This window comes from Mustela putorius, unplaced genomic scaffold (assembly GCF_011764305.1).
Source record: "Mustela putorius furo isolate JIRA1106 unplaced genomic scaffold, ASM1176430v1.1 tig00003858_pilon_pilon_pilon, whole genome shotgun sequence".
NCBI classification, from domain to species: domain Eukaryota; kingdom Metazoa; phylum Chordata; class Mammalia; order Carnivora; family Mustelidae; genus Mustela; species Mustela putorius.
The window spans coordinates 11,209,734-11,232,085 of NW_025422010.1; the positions used below are offsets into that span (position 1 = coordinate 11,209,734).

Genomic DNA, 22,352 nt, shown 5'->3' on the forward strand with positions numbered 1-22,352 from the left:
TGCCCCACCTGACCCTTTGGCATTCTTATTCAATAAATAACTTGTACAACTATATTCACTGACCTTGAATTTTACTAAATGACTCAGTTTCCCACTTATGTCCCTTACAGAATTATTCTAGGAAAATGCCACTCTCCAGCCAAAATGCTAAAATCACATCTTTTACAACAACAGCAGCAAAAGAACAGCGTTCTTAAGTTTTGGATAATGTGGATATATATTAATTCATTAAGGAAAAAAATAATAATTATGGGAAAGATTGTGAATATTAGTAATGGTTAATGAGTAACCCTTTGAGAAATATGATTTTTCACAAAAGATTTTATTGGTGTTATTATCTGTGACAGAAAAAAAAAAGCACTATGTTTTTCTCAAAAGAAAGCATAAAAAAAGCATTATAATAGAAAAAAAAAATTGTAGTGTTAAACCTCCAGGACAATGGTAAGTGAAAACTTCCCAAGCCTCTCCTATACCTCTGCACTTCCAAACATAATAAGCAGGGATACATATGCTCTGTTGTACTTCAAAGTATATTTGGATGTACTTAACAGACATGTATTAAAGGACCACTGCAGAGCAAACTCTTAGAAAATGTTTACTGAATGAACAGTATAGACTTTGCAAAGGAATGGAAGCTAGGACCATTTCCACATCTGAGGAATAGCCACATGATAATCAACGAATTCAAAAAGCATATAATCAACCGGTTCAAAAATGATACCTGCCCCTCTCTTTTCTTTCCTCAAACATTTCCTTCTCTCTAATCTACCAAAATAGTTATTAAAAGCATTAAAAATCTTTCATTTTAAGATGTTTTACTCATTCATTCAATGAACATTTATTAATTTAACAAATTAAGTTTTGAAGAAACTTGGAAAAACATGACTCTAGTAGTTGTAGCAGCAAGAAGATTCAGGATCCAGGACTATTCTTCAAGTGGCCAAATACCATGGAATTTTTACAGTGTGATTAGACTAGTACTTTCTATTATATTTCATTGAGTTGATAATTCTTCCTTCTTGAAACATTAGTCCAGTGGCTGATAATTTTATGTTGTGAAAAATTTCTCAGAGAACTTGATAAAATGCATGTAACTGGGCCCTACTCAAAAATTTTCAATTCAGGTTTGGGGAAAGACCTGAGTATATGTATTTTTACAAACTCCACTCCCATGCTTATCCTCAGGAATTCTGGTGTCACTCATTTGTAAGTTACCTATTTGTGAGAAACACAAATCTGTCTTCTAGCAAGGCCATTCTATCCTGATTCTCATTAAACGCTTACAACCAGTACTTCTTTGCCTATTTTCTGAATCCTCTTTAACCACAGATCCTTAAATATTAGTATCTCTCTCAAAGTTCTTCATACTCTATGTATCTATATAGATCCCTCCCCTTCAAAAAAAACTTTTCCAATGTCAGAGTTTAGTGTTAACCTATATATTAATATCTTCCCAGTCCTTAACTCCATTCCTGACTACTCTCTCAGACTCACCCAAGGGCCTACTGGTCATCTCTACCTAGATATTGCAATGAGATTTCAGGACAATGGTATCCTCAATCACACATCCTACAGATTAAAGGCTAAATGGCTCTCCCCACACTTTCCCAAAGCTTGGAGTCTTCCCTCCCCTCCTGACTTAAGATCCACCTTAGGTGGCCTCTCCCTAAGCAAAGAACTTCTCAAACCCATTCTGCATTCCTCTTAACCTGGGCTAATGGAATTCTGAGCATACTTTTATCAATGCACTTACTGGTAATTCTATGAAAGACATAAAAGTAATTTGTATGTGAATGCTTTCGAATTCACATGAAGATAAAGACCATTAAACTAGAATATTTTTTCTATTCAGCTTCAACCTTCTTACCAATCAGCCAAAATGTTGGCTTGGCAGCAGAAAAAAGAATACAAGGCTTTTGCAAAGTATCCAAGAATTTAATCTGAGAGTGATTTAGAGGTGAAAGTGAAATAGGAAACGTGTAAAAGGAACAAAAATGTATTGCTGACTACAATATGATAATGATGATGATGATGAATAACTTAACCAATGTTTATTGAGTACCTACTAGTACTAGGTATGAGGCTCAAGGTGCCAAATACCATAAGAGTGGCTGGGTGGCTCTGTCAGTTAAGCATCTGCCTTTGGCTCAGGTTATGATCCCAGGGTCCTGGGATTAACCCCCAGGCTGGGCTCCATGCTCAGCAGGGAATCTGCTTCTCCCTCTCTCTTTGCCCTTCCCTCTGCTCATGCTTTCTCTTATTCTCTCTTATAAATAGAACCATAAACCACAAAACCTAACACTCATTGAGATTTCTAGTAAGGACAAATAAAACCCAAACAAATACTGTATATATTCATGTATGCAGATGTGCAATTAAAAATTCATAAAGTGAGGGACACCTGGTTGACCCAGTCGGTTAAGTGTTTGCCTTTGCCTCTGATCATGATCCCAGGGTCCTGGGATCAAGTCACACATCGGGCTCCTTACTCAGTAGGGAGCCTGTTTCTCCCTCTGCCTGCTGTTTCCCTTACTCGTGCTTTCTCTCTCTTTCTCTGACAGGTAAATAAATAAAATCTTAAAAAAAAAAATCATAAAGTGAGCTTCCATTTCCAACCATGAGAGACCAAGAGGGTTCAGAATTACCTTCCTACTGTAAACAACTAGGAAAGTGGGCAAAGAAAGGAAGCAATTGTTTTTAAACTTTAAAAACAGGCTATGCAGGACTGTGATGCCAGGAGAAAGTAAACAAATGCAATGAGACTCCCAGTGGATATGCCTATCTACTTGGAGGCAATTTCACAGAGAAGGAGATCCTGAAGATAACCCAGCAGCTGTCTCACAGAGGTAAAAGAGCAGATATCAAAACTCAGAAAGGCTGAGTCAGCTAGAATTTGCTTGTCAGAGTACCAGAACGGCTGGATCTATGAAGTGAAATTGCTTCAGGAACTGGCATAGGGGTCCCCTTGACTATTTGGTTAAACACCTACCAGGGCTACAGAAGTTGAACCTTCACAATGGTAGGTACAAATTAACTCCTGGGAAAAGAACCAGCAAGTTTTAATACAAAAAAATTTCCAGACTTCAAACAAGGTTAGCAATGTCTGCATGTACAGTGGTGTATATATTAGAAATATATCAGGTGGACTTTTGCTTTCACCCATGACAAAGTATAATACTTAACATTAGCCAGAGTAAAGAAAAAGAGTACACAGGACATACAGTAGAACCCTTAGAAGTCTCATGTCTTACTAGTAGGATTAAAACTACTCTAGTTGGGGCGCCTGGGTGGCTCAGTGGGTTAAGCCGCTGCCTTCAGCTCAGGTCATGATCTCAGGGTCCTGGGATCGAGTCCCGCATCAGGCTCTCTGCTCGGCAGGGAGCCTGCTTCCTCCTCTTTCTCTCTGCCTGCCTCTCTGCCTCCTTGTGATCTCTCTCTGTCAGATAAATAAATAAAATCTTAAAAAAAAAAAAAAACTACTCTAGTGAGAGGTAGACTAGACACTAGAATGCACTGGCTTTCCCTCAAATCCACAAACAATGGTTTGCCAAAATAAATCTGTGCAATCTTTAAAGAAATACAATAAAATTTAATAAACCACGCCTAAAATTTGCAAGTTCAATTGGCCAAACAAAATTAATAGATATGAAAAAGGAAGAAAAAAGTGACTCATAACCAAAATAAAATTGGCCATAATAAAGACACAGGGACAATGAAATTGGCAGGAAAAAAGGTCAAAAGAGCTATAATGAAAATACTCAAAATACTTAAGGACTTAAGATATGAACATAATGCACAAAGAAACAGAAGATACAAACAATGAAATTTCTATAAGTAAAAATACAACATGTGAAATAAAACATTCATAGAATGAATTAACAGTAGATTTGATACTGGAAAAAAATATCAGTGAACTTGAAGAGGCATCAATAGAAACAGCATAAACAGAGGTGCACAGCTAAAAAGGAGTGAGAAACAATAAACCACAGCCTCTATGACCAACAGGAAGATGTCAGGTGGTCTAATAAGTTTATTGCTTCCAACCAAGATGAAGTAGCAGGAACCAGATTTACCTCTGGCCTGAAATGAACAACATACACATACATCCACATACCCACCCACACTATTAAAAGATTCTCAAGATTATTAAGTGATGGGAGACTAAAAACAGTGATCACAAGCACAGAAAACAAAGAGTCCTGTAATAGCCCCAGGTTAGAGAGAGCTATCAGGCTATGGTTCCCATAACAGGAAACCCAGCTGAGGCTGCTGGTCTCTCAGAGTTTAAGAAATGCAGCTGAAGTCAAGGAATCTATGGAGCTCACAGAGTAGGGTACTGAAGAGTACCTGGTACTCTCCAGAGGATTCCACTCACGTCTTCAGTTTTCATATATGCAAACTACCACAGGCTAGAAGTCACCAGAGAATAGGATCCCCAGTAATCACAGAGGGTAAGGAATAGTTTGTATTCTCAGCAGACAGAGTGAAAAAGCTCATGGTTTACAGGACCTTGGATAGAGTACTCAGAAGCATTTTATCTCTACCATAGGGATAACTCTCCCATAGAGTAAATGCTACTCTCATCACACCCAACAAATTTTAAAAGCAAGACACCATAGTTTTCAAGTGCCAGAAAAAAAAAAAAAAATCAAAAATATTTACAAAAATATAAAAATATCTGGTCCCAACAAGATAAAATTCACAACATTAATTACAATTAAAAAAAATTATCAAGCTAGCAAAGGAGGAGAAGGCTGTGGCCAAGAGGAGAAAACTCAATCAATACAAACAGATGTAGAAATGACACAGGTGATAGAATTAATAGACAAGCACATTAAATAAGTTACTACAATTTTATCCTGCATGTTCAAGAAGCTAGGGGAAAATGATATGTTGAGTGAACAGAGGGAAGATTTTGAAAAGACGCAAACAGAATGTCCAAATTTGATGAAAACTCTCTAAAGTCCCTGATTTTAAAAGCTCAATAAACTCAAAGCATAAGAAACACACAGAAAACTATGGTGGCACATCATAATCAAATTGTTTAAATCAGTGATAAAGAAAAAAATTCTTAAAATCAGAGTAAAATACAAAAACAGCATGTAAAGAGGAACGAATAAAAGAATACCAGATTTTATGTCAAAAACAATGTAACCTAAAAAAAGCAGAGCAACATCTTTTAAATACTTGAAGGAAAAACTATCAACCTACAATTGTATACTCAGTGAAGCCATCTTTCAAAAATTAAAGAGAAATCAAGTTTTCTCAGGCATAATAAAAATCATAGATTCATGAGCAGCAGAACTTTCTTTCAAGAAATGTTAAAGGAAATCCTTCAAATGGAAGGAAAATATCTAGCAAAACTTTGATCTGTACAAAGAAAAGAAGAACATAAGAAATGGTAGTTACACAGGTAAATATAAAAGACTTTACCTTATTAGTTAAGTCTCCTTAAAGGCTAATAGATTGTTTAAAACAGAAATAATGTTATTTCATATTAATAATATTAAAATTAATCCATAATGTATGTTATCAAGTAATACTTAATTGAAGGTAGACATAAGAAACAAAGATTAAAATATGTAGCTTAGGGACGCCTGGGTGGCTCAGTTGGTTGGGCAGCTGCCTTCAGCTCAGGTCATGATCCCAGCATCCTGGGATCGAGTCCCACATCGGGCTCCTTGCTTCGCGGGGAGCCTGCTTCTCCCTCTGCCTCTGCCTGCCATTCTGTCCGCCTGTGCTCGCTCTCTCTCCCTCTCTCTCTGACAAATAAATAAATAAAATCTTAAAAAAAATATATGTAGCTTAAAGCAAACACTAAAACAACACAAAAGATCTATTAAATAAAAAATACCCAATATATCCAAAAGCAGCCCCCAAAATGAAGAAAAAAGGATAAGAAAGACAATTATACATAATATAAAAATAGTAAATTTACACCCAACCATATTACATTAAAGTGAACATAGTTCAAACTTCCAATTAAAAGACAAAGATTGTCAGATTTGGTTAAAATCAAGACATTTAAAAGCACTGCTGACAAGAAACACACCTCAAATATAAAGACATAGTTTAAAAGTAAAAGGATTTTAAAAATGTCATGCTAAAAAAATAAAATGAAAACTAGATGGCTGTATTAGTAACAGAGAAAGTTGATTACAGAGCAAAAAATATTACTAGAGATTAATAAAAATCATTTTATAATAGCAAAAAGGTCAATCAAGAAGAAATAACAAGCTTAAACTTTTACATACCAAATAACAGAGCATCAAAACATATAAAGCAAAAACTGATGGCCAGCAGAGAGATAGACAAAAATTACAATTACAGTAAGAGATTTCAAAAACCCTCTTTCAACAATGTGTAGAACAAGTACAGAGTAAATCAGTAAGTATATAAAACACAACTTACTTAACTGAAAATTACAGAACACTCTATCACCAATAGCAGAATACATATTCTTTTCAAGAGTACATTTACCCATATAGATTATATTTGGTCCATATAACCAGTATCAATAAATCAAAAATAATTCAAGTCATAGAAACATATTCTTTGACTACAAATGAATTAAATTAGAAATCTATAGCAAGAATACATGTAGAAAATCCTCACAAAACTAAAGAACACATTTCTAAATAACCAATGGGTCAAAAAAGAAAACAAGATGAAATTATAAACTATGAGAGTAGTAAAAATACAACGTTAGGACAAAAGTTGTGGGATACAGCTAAAGTTATTTATAAGTTATTTATAAGGAGGAAAATTTATAGCATGAAACAGTCATATTAGAAAAGAAGAAAGCTATCCAACCAATGACTTCAGTTTTCATTTTAAGAAAATCAGAAAAAGAATAAATTAAACCCAAAGTCAGGAGTGCCTGGGTGGCTTAGGCTTAAGTGTCTATCTTTGGCTCAGGTCATGATCCAGTGGTCCTGGGATCCAGCCCAGCATCTGGCTGCCCCCACAGCAGGAAGCCTGCTTTTCCTTCTCCCACTCCTCCTACTTGTGTTCCCACTCTTGCTGTATCTCTCTCTGTCAAATAAATAAATAAAATCTTAAAAAAAAAAAAGTAAGCAGAAAACAGGAAATAACAAAATATGAAAAATAATAGTGTAAATCAATGAAACCAAATGCTTGTTGTATTAAAGATCAATAAAATTAACAGACCTCCATCCAGATATAATAGGGGAAAGGGAAGAAGACACAAACTAGCAACACATACAAGATGAAAAAGGTGACATCATTACAAATTTTACAGATATTAAAAGAATATGGAAATATTATAAACAACTTTAGGCCAGTAAGTTCAACAACTCAGTTATTAAAAAAAAAAAAAAAAAGATTTCTTATAAGACACAAACTGCCAAAGCTCACTCAAAAAGACACAGACAATCTGAATAGTCCTATATGTGTTAAGCAAATTGAACTTGTAGTAAAACATCTTCCCACAAGGACAACTCCAGGTTTAGATGGCTTTACCACAGAATTCCACCAAACTCTGAAAGAAGTAATTACCAACTCTACACAAATTCTTTCAGAAAATTAAATAGGAGGAAACATTTACAAACTCATTCCATAAGACCAGCATTACCCAAATACCAAAACAAGACAAATACTACAAGAAATGAAAACCACAAACCAAAGCCCTCCATGTGCATAAATGTAAATATTCTTACAAAATTTACCATGTCAAATCCAAGAATATATAAAAAGGATAATACATCATGACCAATTGGGATTCATCCTGGGAGAGCAAGGATGATTTAACATTTGAAAATGGTTAGTTCGTTTAATTCATCAAACTTAATTATCTTTTAATTATTAACAGAGTAAACATTGAAACCACGATTATAGAAAGAGATACGGGAAAACCATTTGACAAAATCCAGTATCCATTCCTATAAAGAAAAAAGAAAGAAAGAAAAAACAAACAACAAAAACTTTGCAAATTAGGAATAGAATTACCTCAGCTTGTAAAGGGTATCTAGGAAAAACTAATATACCATATTTAATGGTAAAAGACGAAATGTTTCCCGCCTAAGATCAAGAACAAAGCTGGACGACTGCTCTCACCACTTTTAATCAAGATTGTGCTGGAGATTCTAACCAGCACAATCAAACAAGAAAAAAAGAGAAAAGATATCCAGATTCGAAGGAAAAAACTAAAAGTATTTGTAATGCAGATATCATGATAGTCTAGGTAGGAAATCCTTCAGAATATAGAAAAAAGGTCCTAAAATTAATAGATTAGTTCAGCAAAGTAACAAGATAAAGATCAATATATAGTATTTTATACAATATATAACATATAATATAAAAAAAACCCCTGCATTTCCACATACTAACAACGAGTAATTAGAATCAACATTTAAAAACAATACCATTTCCAAAGCATTAAAAATGTAAACTACTTAGGATGATAAATCTGACCAAAAGATGGGAAAGATCTATACACTGAGCTGAGAGAGATTAAAGAAGACTTAAATAAATGGAGAAATGTAAGCTGTACATGGATTGGAAGATTCAGTACTTTAGATATTTATTCTCCCCAAATTGATCTATTGATTCAATACAATCCCAAAGTCCAAACAGGCTTTTTTTTGTAGAAACTGGCATGATTTCTACAGTTGATATGAAAATACAAAAAACACAGACTAACCAAACGACTATGGAAAAAAAAAAAAAAAAACGAAAATCAAAACACATATATTACCTAAATTCAAGACTTATATAAAGCTACAAGAGAAAGCCATATAATATTATGATCAAACACACTAAGATCCAAAGGAAGAGAAGAGAGCCCCAAACTATTCACACAAATATTGCCAACAGGTTTTCAGCAAAGGTGCAAAGGCACTTCAGTGAAGGAAAGAAGAATCTTTTTAATAAGCAGTGCTGAAACAAATGAAGACCCATTTTTAAAAAGAAGGAATAAAAAGAATTTCCATCCATATCTCAGACTATATATAAAAATCAAATCAAAATGGGTCGTATAGCGCACCTGGGTGGCTCAGTCAGTTGGGCATCTGCCTTCGGCTCGAGATTGAGTCCTGCGCCGGGCTCCCTGCTCAGTTGAGAGCCTGGTTGTCCCTCTCCCTCTGTAGGCTGCTCTGCCTACTTGTGCTTTCTATCTCTTTCAAATAAATAAATAAAATCTTAATAAAAAAAATAATTCAAAATGGGTCATACACCTAAATGTCAAACCCAAAACCTTTCCAAACTTCTTAAAGAAAACATATAAAGGGTGCCTGGGTGGCTCAGCCCATTAAGTGTCTGCCTTTGGCTCAGGTCAGGATCCAAGGGTTCTGGGAGGAGTCCTGAATTGGGCTCCCTGCTCAGTGGGGAGTCTGCTTCTCCCTCTCTGCCTCTTCCCCTGCTTGTGTTCTCTCTCTCTCTCTCTCTCTGTCAGAAAAACAAAATATTTTTTTAAAAAAATTTAAAAATATGGGAAAACTTTTGTGACCTTGAGTTTATGTAATAATTTCAAAAGCAAGACACAAACAACATGGTCTGTAAAATAAAACCTATATAACCCGGACTTAAAATCTGCTCTTCAAAGGCACCGGTAAAAGGATGAAAAGATAAGCTATATTTTATAAGAAAATATTTGCAAATCACAGACCTGATTAGATACTTGTACCCAGCATATTCAAGAATTTTCCAAATTTAGTAATAATAAAACAACTGAATTTTTACAATGAGCTAATGATTTGAACATTTTGCCAAAGAAAACTGTACACATTGTTGAGAGAAAAATGAGATGTTGTATAAACCAAGAAGTAATACTTTCTCTAAGATACCATCCCTGATCTTATAAGATGAAAATTCTCTACCAACGTATATACTGCATTGACTTGAAGCTATGACTCACCTAGTTTCTAAAATGAAATTAGAAATTACGTTAGATTTATTGTGACATCCTCCAGCATAGGTCCTCACATGATGTCTGCTTTACCCAAGTACATATTAAATATATAAAGATGGATGAATAGTAGGTATATAGGGAAATTCCTTTTTAATTGAAAGTTGTATTAAAGAAACATGCTTCAGAAAATTATTTTAGGGGTGCCTGGGTGGCTCAGAGGGTTAAGCCACTGCCTTCGGCTCAGGTCATGATCTCAGGGTCCTGGGATAGAGCCCCCGCATTGGGATCTTTGTTTGGGAGGGAGCCTGCTTCCCCCCCTCTCTGCCTGCCTCTCTGCCTACTTGTGAACTCTCTCTGTCAAGTAAATAAATAAAATCTTAAAAAAAAAAAAAGAAAGAAAATTATTTTATAGGTGTAATCATTTTATAATTTCTTTTATGTGCTCTAGAAAATTCTGAATTTTATTAAACAAAATAAATAATTCTTCTTCCTTCCAAGTTTAATGCTTTTCCTTTAACTTCAGGTTTCATTTAAAAAAAAAAACAAAAAACTTGTTTTTATAAACCATTATCTGAAGTTAATCACTGTTCTCTAATTTCCTCTCTCTCACAGACCTCCAAATTGTAGAAATCAGTTCCAGGCAGTGCCAGCTCTCAAAAGATAACAGAGCTATGCTATTATGGAAGAGAAAAGGAAACAGAAGACTGGGGAAAGGGAGAGGGGGAGAAATATCATGTAAAATTTCATGGAAACCCAGAGTTCTTAAGCTGTATGTATTGTTCCAGAGACAACTGCCAGGATGATTCTGGCCTCAGACAACACTCTGAAGCCTTGGCTCTGAGAGCATCCGGAGGACAGAGATCTAGGACTTGACAGCCATCTTTTCTTTTCCAATCTCAAAGTGACAGAGAACAAATGCCAAGAAGCATCAAAGTGATCAAGGTTTTTTCCATTTCTAAAGTCTTGCTTCAGGTGGGGCATACCAATGCCAAAAGGGGAGGGGGAGGAGCTGTCCTCCCAAAACAGGACAGATTCTGAAGTGGATATATCTTACACAGAAACTTAACCTTGTATAACACCTGAACCCTAACAGACAAACAGGCAGAGACCCATTAAGCCCCGAAAATCTATTTACTTTCAATAAATATTTACTGGACATAGGCATATAAATTTGGCCCCTCTGCTGAGCTCTGAAGGCTGCCTGGATAAACCTTATTTTATCGCCATTATCAGTTTCCAGAGCTCTCTGCCAGCAGCCACCCTGACTAATGTCTGTTTCTTATTTCCCATTTGCTATTTGTTAAATTTAAACTTTTACATTAAATTCGAATGAAAAGTAAAATCACAGATTTCATGTGTGGCGAAAAGGAAAAAGAAATACAAATAGGAAGATTCAGAATGACATGGGACTTTCCTCCTTTCATTCACCAAAGGTCCGATGGGACTATATTAGACAGGTTAACCTGCCAATCTCATTCTTTATAAGACCAATAGGATATTACAATTAGATATTTTTGAAAAGCAACAATAAAGCTGAACTTAACAGAATTTAGAAAGAAAAAAGAGGAGAAAAACAGATTAACTTTAAAAAGAAAATGTAGTGAAGGAGCACCTGGGTGGCTCAGTAGGTTAAGCCTCTGCCTTCAGCTCAGGTCGTGATCTCAGGGTCCTGGGATGGAGCCCACATGGGGCTCCCGGCTCAGCGGGGAGTCTGTTTCTCCCTCTCTCCCTGCTCACGCAGTCTTTCTCTCACACACACACTCACTCTCAAATAAATAAACAAAATCTTAAAAAAAAAAAAAAAGTGTAGGGAAATGGTTACCACTGAATTTCTTAGCCAGCATGACTCCTTATCTTTTCTGAAGAAAATGATTAACATGTAAAAAAAAAAAGTTGTTTTCAAATGAGCAGTTATTGACTTAGAGGAGAAACATCTTTGAAGGCAGCAGGGCAAGAAGCTTTTAGGAGAAAAAAGATTGATCTATAAGGAAGGGGCCAGTGGGGACTGAGCAAGGCAGCTAAGGGGCAGGAAGGCACAGGTTCAAGCATAGCAGAAATCCTGTTTTTCTCAGTCAGGAATTCAGAGAGGGAGGAAGATTTTTAATGGAGAAAGGTAAGCCCATGTGGTCTCTGTATTCTCTGAAAAAATGAATATACATATGTGGGTATTTTTACCTATACAGAGCTATCTGGGTGTGCACATGTGTGTACTGTGCTACCATTTATCAAGCACTTCTTTTTGGGGAGTGCATGCCAGCAGAACTTGCTGGCTATGTATTCCTAGGGTCTGTTACTCTTGTACCTGGACCGTTCTAAGAGTTATTAAATAAATGGGATACTGCCCTTGCATGCTGCTATACATTTTGTTAAGCACTTCTATCCATCCATTTACCAGGCTGTCTCCAAACACAGAAAATGCCTATAGGCCTTAGGTATGATAGCCTGGCTTTGCCACCTGCTATAATTTGAATTTAGACTCTTAGGTTACAAGTGAAATATAAGGGTATAACTGTCTCTTGGCTATGTGTTGGTTTTTTTAAAAATTAATTTAATTTTATTATTTTTTAGTGTTCCAAAATTCATTGTTTATGCACCATACCCAGTACTCCATGTGATACATGCCCTCCATAATACCCACCACCAGGCTCATCCAACCCCACACCACCCTCCAAAACCCTCAGTTTGTTTCTCAGAGTGCACAGTCTCTCACGGTTTGTCCCCCCCTCTAATTTCCCCCAACTCACTTCCCCTCTCCGTCTCTCAATGTCCTCCATGTTATTCCTTATGCTCCATAAGAGTGAAACCATGTGATAATTGATTCTCTCTGCTCGACTTATTTTACTCAGCATAATGTCTTTCAGTTCCGTTCATTCTGATGCAAAAGTTGGTTATTCTTCCTTTCTGATGGAGGCATACTACTACTCCATTGTATATAGGGACTATATCTTCTTTATCCATTCATCTGTTGAAGGGCATCTTTGTTCTTTCCACAGTTTGGTGACTTTGGCTATTGCTGCTATAAACACTGGGGTACAGATGGCCCTTCTTTTCACTACATCTGTATCTTTGGGGTAAATACCAATAGTGCAATCGCAGAGTCATAAGGTAGCTCTATTTTTAATTAAGGAATCTCCACACTGTTTTCCAAAGTGGCTGCACCAACTTGCCTTCCCACCAACAGTATAAGAGGGTTCCCCTTTCTGCACATCCTCTCCAACACTTGTTGTTTCCTGTTTTGTTAATTTTGGCCATTCTAACTGGTATAAGGTGGTATCTCAGTGTGGTTTTGATTTGAATCTCCCCGATGGCTAGTGATGATGAACATTTTTTCATGTGTCTGTTAGCCATTTGTAGGTCTTCTGTGGAGATAATCACATGCAAACAACGGCTATATGTTTTAAGACTTTCCTTAGGGTGTCCCAGGTGGTGGTCTGGATCCCAAAAGTGCTTAGGGAGCCCCAACCGATAAATATCTGGTCACCCCAAATATCTCCTCTCACCTTGAGGGTTGGGCTACAGCAGCTATCCCAAGAAGAAGGTGGGACGTGACCAAGAACAGAGTCAGTGAACTACATGCAACAATCCAGTCTCCAGCTGCCTTTAAAAAAAAAGAAACAAACCAGCTTTACTGACATATAGCCACTCCCACTTGCTTGACTATAATCTATGGTCACTTGTAGCTTCAGTGGCAGAGCTGAATATTTACTAAAGAGATCTCAGGGATCACAAAGCTGAAAACATTTACATCTGGCCTTTTAAAGAAAATCTGCTGATTCCTGAGCCAGAACAAATGAATGTGTTCGGGGCACGTGTTGGCCGCCTACGACATGGTAAGAAAAAATCCTCTGTCTTCCCCAGATCAAGAGACCAGACCATTTCCTAAGGAGCCGGGGCTGTTAGAATAACACACTCCACATTTTCCCACTGGAAGCACAGGCTGTGTCCTCCTGGAGCTCTGAGAAACTCTAAGACCTGACTCTCCTTGCTGGACCTTGGGAAGAATGGGAAGCTCAGTTAAATTTCCTGCTGGTTTTTTTTTTTTTCATACTCTGAGTCTGAATCCTTGTACTCAGGTCCATTCATCTAGGGAGAAGAGTGCTCTGAACTCCACTCTTTGATTCAGATAGTCTTTAATAAAATAACTATGCAGGAAAATATACTAATGGCAGTCTGTGAAAATAAGATTTCAATGCTTCAGTTGATTTCTTCAGAAGACCTGTTTAAAAACTGTTTGACCCACTTCTGTGCATTTATGAAAAAGTGTAATTGAAAAGTTAAAATGGTCATGTGATTTTTAAACGTCTTTTTACATATAGAGAGAGGTTCAAATTCTACTGAATGAACAAAAAACAAGATTTGAAATAACGGTCTAATAAATTAGACCCATTAGTAAATCTAAGGAATGTATAAGAAAAACTGAAAACCAGAGTGAAGTTTTGATATCACAACTTAAGGAAAATAATGTATTCCTCAATGAAATTACTGAAGTATAGCTATGTCTTATAAGGGACCCAATAGCAGCACAATATCATCAGCCAATGGAGGGTCAAGCTCCTCCTGGCAGGACTGGTTAATTCCAAGACCCCTCTGCAGTTCACAGGACTGTTACCCCCATGTTCTTATTACATGCCAAAGGTCAATGAACCCATTTTCAAAAATGACAATTTCTCGGGGCGCCTGGGTTGCACAGTGGGTTAAGCCGCTGCCTTCGGCTCAAGTCATGATCTCAGGGTCCTGGGATCGAGTCCCGCATCGGGCTCTCTGCTCAGCAGGGAGCCTGCTTCCCTCTCTCTCTGCCTGCCTCTCCATCTACTTGTGATTTCTCTCTGTCAAATAAATAAATAAAATCTTAAAAAAAAAAAAAGGCAATTTCTCTAAAGTGTCTGAAGTCAGGCAAAAACATTAAGCAAAAGCCACTGGGATTTACTTACTACATTATGAAGGAAAAAAATAGATTTGAACAAAACCTGCCACTCTATTATGAAACTGAGTTTGTGGGGAAAAGCAGAGGGGCTGGGAGAGGAATACTCATTGTGTGAAGTGAGATAGGCTGGGAAAACCAAGAATAAACTTGGCAACTATTTTAAGAACAATTAGTTTTCCATATATCTATTTTGTAACATCTCAAGTTTAGGATTGCACACTGTACACGTTCTCTTAAAGAGAAATATTGTTTGACTTTAAGTGGAAAAATAGCTTAACGGTGTTTGTTACCTAATATTTTTGTTTTTCTTTCCTAACTGAAAATGAATAAAGAATTAATACAACTAATTTCATGATTATGTAGAATTCACAAAATATAACCTCTCCCCTTAATAACCATTGTTAGAATGACCTCATAGAGGCTTTAGCAAGTAATCCAGAACACTCTCACAACAATGAATGAACAATGGGTGTAAAATTTTCCATTTATGTTGTGAATTATATTTTCTGATGTCCTTCTTAATTACCCTTACCCTTCATGAATCTAGATGAGTCTCGATCAAATCCTCAGCATATTAGAATGAAATATACATCCTTTACCGAGGAAAGCAAACAGAGGATAACCTACCACATTTTAAATGTCACTGCCAAGAAACACATGCTGTGTTTTACAATTCACAGTATGGCTTCCCTTGGAAATGAAGTGGGGGAAGGAAGGAGAGTAGAGAAAGTCATTTAAACAGTTTCCAGAAAACTGACTGCAATTCTTTATTCTCTTCCACTCAGCAAATCTCCAAAAGCCTACATTTCACTTTTCTTCCACACTGTTTCTACCTCCAAATTTGCTCATTTCCTTTGGGCATGGGAATACAGAAAGAAGAAGGAAAAATAAGCATGAAATGAAACGGGTATATATATGAGTAGCACCCATGGTCTGAACACTTGAAATTCAAAGAACCACTAAAGAAGCAACTTCCCTTATTCATAATTGCTTTGAGCATTAAAAAACCTCACCTACTCTCACATGCCATGGTCTTCTCTGTATTAAAATTGTGTCCCATAACAAGTATGGACCATGTACTTTATGGTATTTTAGGGTTTCACATTTATCACTTTTTATAAGTATTTTAACTATGAAAAAAGGGAAACCCCAGATGTTAAGTGACTTGTCCAAGGTGACTTAAAATTGAATGGTCTTTCTGGAAAACATGTAGAAAGCTTTTGTACCCAAAATGATCAATATTAATGACACAAAAATCACCCAGAACAACTGAGGCATTCTTTTGAAGATCCTCATTATGTTCTGCTTAATGCTTAAAATACAAGTTTGAACCAGGTAATTATAAGCATCAGCCTGGAAGCAGCTTTTAAGGAACAGATTTTGTGCATAAGTAGATGGAAACTGGCTAGGTAAGAGCCATTTCTAAGGAGAACTACAACACTATGTGTCTAATGAATTAACCTAACAACCTATAGTTGAGAAAGGAAGGAAGGGATTGCAGCAATTTATGTACGAACAGTGGAAAAAGTCTATGATTTGATTAAGGAAGGAGGACCACACAATTTTACAGAGAGTTTACAGAGATCATGATTACCACACCATTAGGTTATTTCCCCTCCACCTCTTGTTTAGCCAGCACTGTAAAGACTAAAGAACACTAAAGATGAAGGAGAGCAATCTGACACTGTGAACCTATGCTTCTCTCTTGAACTGTGTCACTCCATAGGGAGTGTTCTGGAATGCTGTGGGAGAGCTTTTTGATAACTGCAATGACTGGGACTCTTGCTGGTATTTAATCAGCAGCGCCAAGAATGCTAGGAGTCCTACAATAAAGGAGATAGTCCTATACCAAGAAAGAATGGTCCCGTGTCACACATGACTTTCAAATACCCTGCTGGATATTAACCACAGCTGAAAGACCTGTTTATAGTTGTTGAAACCTAGAGTCTGATTCAGTGGAAGTCTTTTTTATATACTGAATTTTCCAGCAACACAATTATAGTGTCAGTTGATGAAAAACTGCACTTTATTTGAATATTCAGCATTCTAGAAATTCATGTCGTGTGCAGCAATCCAGCTCAGGTAGACTGGTCTCCACATGCAGTATCCCTATCCATAGTACTTCTTTGTATCAGAGTAACCATTTGACTCCTTCCTTGTGTCATCTCCTTTAGTTGCTTCTCAATGTTGACATATCAAAATACTATATAAAATGCAGTTCCATTTTTCTCTTTATATTACAGTTGGGCTATTATATTGATTTTTAAATTATATGCTTTGGTATGTTATCTACAAATATCACCTAGGGATGGTCAAGGGACAATGTGTCTGATAGAGTTGACAACAAGGGCTATCGACAATTTTTTCTTTTCTGGAACATCTCTCACTCCTGGCTTCTGTAACAACACTAACTCCTTGTTTCCTCGAACAATCATCTATTTCCCTGGCTCTTCTTGTGTCTGGCTCTTCAATGCAGCAATGTTCCCCTGAGTTTCACCCCTCTACACCCCTCTATTCTTACTGATTTATCTCTTCCTCTTCTATGACTTTGACCAACATTTACTTGCCAAACTTCTCACAAATCGAGAATGTAAGTTTTCCACCCCTTTTGCTGAATTTCACACCACATTTTCAGTTGCCCACTGTGTACTACTTGGATTATCTACCAGTGCAGTCCCTCAAATGCAACTAGCTCCAAAGAGAGCTCATTATCTTCCCTGCAAATCTGTTCCTCCTATATTCTCGTTTTTCTTGGCTGGTGGTGATATACTTTACCAAGTCTGCCAAATTAGAAAACTGGGATCATTTTAGGCCAGTTCATCATTTTTTACTCTCCCAAAGCAATTGTTCACCAAAGCCTACTAAATTATCCTGTATCTTGAATATTTCTAAAATCTAAAGCTCAATGTTTTATACTTTTTCTAAAACTCAATACAGCAGCATTAAAGTCCTAATGATCAGTGTGATTTAACACATCAAATCCTACTTGTTATAAGCCTATAAAAAATAATAGTTTTAGGGTGGTGCAGTTGGTTAAAGCACCCAACTCTTGGTTTCAGCTCAGGTCTGATCTCAGTGTGGTGAGATTGAGCCCCACCCACTTAAGGCTCCCAGCTCGGGTGGAATCAGCTTGAGTTTCTCTCTCCCTCTTCCTTTGTGCCCCTCCCCCACAATCACTCTGTCTCTCTCTCTCTCAAATAAGTTAATCTTAAAGAAAAAAAAGAAGGAAATAAATAGTTTTAAGCAACTGAATGCACAAAAATGTTAAATATAAAATTACTTATGAAAGTTTGAAACAACTGAAAGGAAATGATTTGGTTTTTTATTGTTCATCCCTACAAATGTGACTCTGTAGCCATTGAAATTATGCTAATGGAATGTCTTTATTATAACAAGAAATGCTTTTCATAGTGTTAAATGAAAAATCAAAATCTAAAATTATCTTAACCATATAAAATGTGCAGGGAAAAGTGGAAGAAATCACTAATGGCAATTATCTCTCATGAAAGAATGATAGATTATCTGCATTTTTCTCTTAATATTTTTCTGTGATCTTCCAGATTTTTCACAAGGCTCATGCTTTCCCTATAATTACTTTAAGTCCTTTTCAAGTCTTGTCAATGGTCCCTGTACCATAGTTCAGTCTCATAGTCCCTGTACCATGTACTTTCCTTGCTTCTTATTTCCTTGCTCTTCAGTCCATCCTCCAAGATACTAATGAAATGAACCTTTTCAAAGTGTGGACTTGTTCATGGAGTTCCCTTTCTGCTGGATTCCTACTGCACAAAGGTCCAGGAGCAAATGAGTAAGCATGTCATAAAAAGGTCGGACAGCCTCTCTCTAAGTCTGTTTTTTCAGCTTCATCCCCTGCAATTCCTCAGCAACACAGACCTTCCCACTTTTGCTTGAACAAGCCATGGACTGTGGCATTTTTTGCAAGGCTGTTTTCTTTGACAGGAATGTCCCTTTTTCCCCTTTGCTGCCAGGTCAAGAAACATATTTATCCTTTAAGACTCAATTCAAATGCCATTACCTCTATGAGGCTTTTGCTGACAGTTAGGAGCCATTTACACTCTCCTCCCAAATACAGTTGTGGATACTCTATTGTAGCACTTATCTCTTGGCATAAGAGAGACACGGCCAAAGAAAAGAAATTCCTCTTTGTGGAAAAATACAGTGTCTACGTCCTCATTGCATCCCAAGCCCTGACACAAAGTCTGGCACTCAGAAAGTATTTGATGAATGACCAAATTAATGAACAAAGTCAAAAGCTATAGGAAGAAAATCAGCAAGCACCTCAGATCAGCAGCTGGCCTGGAGAAATGATAGCTGGGCTACAGTTCCTGACTAGACAAAAGGCAGAAGGAACCAGAATGTTGGAAGTAGCAGAACTACTCAAGTTAGTTATGAAGAGGAAATGACAGATGGGTTATGCAGTGACTGATAACTGCTGGAGATTGTTAGAAAAGAAGGATTATACTATTACCTTAAAAAATCTCTTGGGGGGGGCACCTGGGTGGCTCAGTGGGTTAAGCCTCTGCCTTCGGCCCAGGTCATGATCCCAGGGTCCTGGGATCGAGCCCCACATTGGGCTCTCTCCTTGGCGGGGAGCCTGCTTCTCCCTCTCTCTCTGCCTACTTGTGACCTCTCTGTCTCTCTCTGTCAAATAAACAAATAAAATCTTAAAAAAAAAAAGTCTCTTGTGGGGTGTCTAAGTAGCTCAGCCGTTTAGCATCTGCCTTTGGCTCAGGTCAATATCCCAGCATCCCCGGATATTGAGCCCCGAGCAGGGAGCCTACTTCTCCCTCTCCAGTTCTCCCATGCTTGTGTTCCCTCTTTTGCTATCTCTCTGTCATAAATAAATAAAATCTTTAAAAAAAAAAAACCCAAAAAACAAAAACAAAAACCCTCTTGTGCCTTTGTACTGGAAATACAGAAGTCTTTGAGAGCTATGCCTAACACCTTTCATAAAGAATCAAAAACTCTGTAACTGTGTTTTTGAGTAGTAAAACAAAACACCTAACATCAGAACACCCATGGGAAGCTGAGACACCAGAGTATTATTTAAGGTACCTTGAATATTACTCGTGCAGACTGCACATTACAACTTTTTTTTTTTAATTTAATGCAGGGCTATGTTCCAGATCAACTGGGGCCCAGATATCACTGTTTTTTAAAAACCCCCACTGTTGGGAATCACTAATCTACTAGAAAACAATTTTCCCAACTGTATGCTGCATCTCTAAAAGGAAACCAGTAACTTCATGATTACTGTCATTGTTAATCTCATTCCTGAAAAGTGAGAGCCAATAACATACATTTAGTATCAAAGAAAGGTAAATAACAACATAACTTAAACAACTTCTTCACTCAAGTTAACTTTTATTTTAGCTGATTTTTCCCCTGTATCCTCAAAATGCACTTTCAATATAAAATTCAAACCTGAATAAATGATCATAGTGGAATACTATATTCCAACATCATATTTTGCTATTTTAAGGCCAGAGGAAAAAACTTGGAGAATAAAAAATTTATGAGAACAAACTGAGCTCTAAGAAGAAAATGTGCTATTAAAAGGATTTTTTTTTCCCCATGACTGGCTCAATTTTAATAGTTTTCAGTGGCAGTTCTTGCTGTGGGGAGAATGTGTTCTAATCCTTTAGACCTTACTTAAAATGGTACAATCTTACATTATTTTCAGGGATTCACCTATATATAGCAGGAACAATGGAAAAATGTTCTTGAAGAATTAAGAGAACACTGATCAGTCATCCTAAGAAGGCATTCTGGTAGGCAAGTGATAGGAGGGTAGAAGAGGGACAATAGTGGGGACACTGGGATGAGAAGTGAGGCTGTCGGGGTAAACTGAGTTCCAACTTTCTATGTCTGAGGGTTGCTTTCCTCTGAGTTCTCACATTTTACCCTCAGTGTAGCCAACAGTCCTGACTTAGGTACACACTTACTCCCTTTCAGATGCTGGCATAGTTAGGAAATTTTCTTAATTTTTCTTTAAGAGTATCTGATCAGGATAGTTTTTCGAAAAAAATCTTTACTAAAAACTAGAGAAAGGTGGGGGAAAGAAAATGAAATGGTAAAAAGCCATAAAATTTATAATAAATAAATAAAATATATATACATACATGTATATGTAATAGGCATATAATAATGTAAGTATGTGACCAATAGAGGCTAACAGTGCAGTTAAGCTGGTATAAATTAGCACTCTAGAAGTCATTATCCTGGTCATTTGACCTCAAAATGCTATTTTATTTAACTGATTTTCTCCTCCCCATTTTAAGACAAGCATCTTACTCCTGATTTCTCCCCACCACCAACCTCCAATAAGACTTCTTATTTTAAACACTGTGTTATCTTCTAGGGGAGTATTTTTCAAAAAAATTTTAACCACATATCAGAAGTACATCTCTGTCTATCCAACACACACATACATCTTATATGCCACAAACATAAACTTCTCATTATGTGTGATGTAAAGTCTCATTATGTGTGATGTATTCTGATATATTTCCTTTTCTACTCTATTTTTTCAAATGGTGATAGCAGCGTACTAAACTGATTCCATAACCTAGTACAAGGGAGTACTAGCAATAGAAAAACCAAGCAAAACCTGAAGATTTCCATCTTCTCTAATGCTCAGATTAACATGGAAGTTCATTTATAGACCAAGAGCAGGATAATGCCCCTTTCTTAGTTTTTCAACTCTGCCCATTTCTCTGGAATTCTCAGAAGGTACTGTTTGGTTCAGTTATTTCCCATAAGGTAAAGGACTATGACAAGCCAGGGATATAAGAATGATAAGGAGACCTGGGGCACCTGGGTGGCTCAGTGGGTTAAGCCGCTGCCTTCGGCTCAGGTCATGATCTCAGGGTCTTGGGATGGAGTTCCGCATCGGGCTCTCTGCTCAGCAGGGAGCCTGCTTCCTTCTCTCTCTCTCTGCCTGCCTCTCAGTGTACTTGTAATTTCTCTCTGTCAAATAAATAAATAAAATCTTTAAAAAAAAATGATAAGGAGTCCTAATCAATTTTAAGTAGTGACAGAAGTCAACCCAAATGTTAGCTGCTTACCAGCAGAGGAAGCAGGGAGCAACATGTACCAGCCTAAGGCATCATTTGGGCCAAAGAAGAGGGCGTTGAAGTTCAAGAATCCAGAATGATGAAGGCATCTTTTCTCTATCACTCCGTTCTAATGCCAGGAACAGGTGGCAAAACTGTGGCTCTAAGAGAATGATTTGAGTAACAGCTTTGTCCTCTTGAATGAATGAAAGAATGAATGAATAGTTAGGTCAATATTCACAGGCCTAAGCCAATATTTCATTTTTTAAAAATTACATAATGGTATAAAAATTGCCCCCCCCTTTGCTTGGGTAATTTGGAATGTATGTTAATTCATTTACATGAATTATGCAGAGACTTGAATGGGAGTGTAGCTTACAGGTGACAAAAGATGCCGGCCTAATTAGCAAATCCTGTGAGAACCCTTTTGAAAGGGGGATTTAGATTCTTTAACAAACACTGAAATTAACTCCAAGGACAGCTTATG

General features: G+C 37.0%; 1 protein-coding gene across 5 annotated transcripts in view; it reads right to left on the bottom strand.

Moving 5' to 3' along the window:
* The window catches only part of ARHGAP28 (Rho GTPase activating protein 28), a 207,693-nt gene that overhangs the window by 116,048 nt on the left and 69,293 nt on the right, over positions 1 to 22,352 (bottom strand). For 2 of the 5 annotated variants that reach the window (XM_013051393.2, XM_013051392.2), the window contains exon 2: positions 13,369 to 13,466. The exons of the other annotated variants lie outside the window; for them this stretch is intronic. The gene's annotated coding sequence lies outside the window, so the exon portion shown is untranslated. The remainder of the gene's footprint in view (positions 1 to 13,368; positions 13,467 to 22,352) is intronic. 5 annotated transcript variants of the gene reach the window in all.